This window comes from Aplysia californica, unplaced genomic scaffold (assembly GCF_000002075.1).
Source record: "Aplysia californica isolate F4 #8 unplaced genomic scaffold, AplCal3.0 scaffold00260, whole genome shotgun sequence".
Taxonomy (NCBI): Eukaryota; Metazoa; Mollusca; class Gastropoda; order Aplysiida; family Aplysiidae; genus Aplysia; species Aplysia californica.
The window spans coordinates 544,210-546,279 of NW_004797530.1; positions in this window are offsets into that span (position 1 = coordinate 544,210).

Sequence of the window (2,070 nt, forward strand, 5' to 3'; positions counted from 1 at the left end):
GGAGGGGGTCAAAACATTTGATCCTGCAGGTTATGATTGGATATTGAAAACGTAAGTCAGTTTCCCATGAAGGGAAACTACTACTGATAGATTTGCTAGTATCTCCGGCATTAAGTAGCTGGTAAGTGGGTGGTTGGCGGGTGCTCTGGTGTAGTTTGCTTCTTCTTTCCTATGAAACATCTATCGTCCTTATCCCCCCTTCTTCTTTTCTATGTTTGTTACTCTCGTGTAACACCTCTTACCTTCTGGCGCTCATATAACCTTATGCAGTTGCAAGCACGGTAAAACCTCTACTAAAACTAAAGTAGCTGGGACATAGGTTGGTTGTGACCAGCAGGTCTATATAGAATTAAATATTCGTTATTTAAATACAATCCTCCAAATCCTGTGAATCGGCGTGGACGTAAAATTATGTTTAAAAATACAAAACAAGGGTCCGTACTATTTAGAACAATTTACTGACTCATGTACCGCTATAGCAAAATGTCGGTTTTTGAAAACACTTATGAGTGCTTATCAGCACTCTACTGGTGCCTGTTATGTTGAGAAAGAGGGGCAAAAGTCACCTTGTAACCATAATGCTAAGTATGCGAATTGTATTTAATTTGTTATTCTGGCTGCTGTACTCTTGGATACAATACGTGAACGAAGAATACAGACTTGCCAAAATTAGCAGCGAGAAGTTACATTTAATTTGATTCTAGTTTAGCTGCTGGGTGGAATGGTTGATACTGTGGGATATTTTTAACAACTTCGTCGTGGTCATCATCTCTTCCATCTTCATCATTGTCGTCAGTAATGTTGTTGTTTTTCTTGTTGTTGTTTTTGTTGCTGTTATTGTTATTGTTGTAATTGTTATTGTTATGTTTGCTAATGGCTTTGCTGTAGCTGTTCCTGTTGTTGTGGTTGTCAGTGGTGTTGTTTCCGCTGTTATGTTGTTATGGTTGTCAGTGGTGTTGTTTCCGCTGTTATGTTGTTAATGGTGTAATTGTTAATGTTTGTGTTGCATAATGGTGATTATAAAGATTGCTTTTGTTGTAGCTGAAGTTGAAGCTGTTGTTGGAACAAACAATTTGCTGAAACAAAGCAATATGTGGGTGGTTGGCGGGTGCTCTGGTGTGGTTTGCTTCTTCTCTCCTATCAAACATCTATCGTCTTTATCTCCCCTTCTTCTTTTTTGTGTTTGTTACTCTCTGGTAACACCTCTAATCTTCGACACTAATATGACCTTATTGTGTTGCAAGTGCCGTAAAACTCTTACTAAAACTAAAGCTAAGTTATATGTAATATATGTCAGCCTTTTGGTGGGCCATGTGGAATGCTAACAATAAAAAGATGCACTTGTTTTTCAGCAAGGATAAGTCAATGTCACCTTTACTAATGAAATAAAAAAAAGAAACGATCATAAAATACTAAAAGCATGGCGTGAAAATAAACAATTTACATGTTAGTCACTCACTGCAATATAATTTGAAATTATATCATGTTGACTAAACTCATCTATCTATGAGTTGCAAAGTGATTCCCCCCTCCCCCGACCTGATGATAGTTGAATGCTGAATTTTTTTCTACTTATTGTGTTAGCTAAATAATTATGTGTCTGCACTTTTAAAAAACTGTCCTTTTAACGAGTGCTAATTCACGTTGAGTTAATGTGACTAAACAACGCCGTTGTCTGCACCTGTGGACCGAACGTGCATCATTTCAAGGAAGGGTGAATAATGCTGTTAAATCCCAGGGATTCCGAACGCGATATCAATCATTTAATCGTTTTTAAACTGTAAACGATTCAGGTCCAGTGGAATATTTTGTGGATGGTATTGGTAGGTCCACCGTACCACAATATTCAACATGCTGAAGGCCCAGGAAGTTGTCTCACTAATAAGGCAGTCCCCAATATCCGGATCGGATGCGGGAACAACTTTACTGTTTTTTTACTCCTAGGTCCAACTTCGTTTATTCTTCTGTTGTTCCTGTTTGTCTGTTCTACTCTTTTCCTGCTCTCAGTAACGGTTTTTGTGAGGACGTGTATCGCAGTACTTTAACAAATCGAGTTCATACTCATAAATA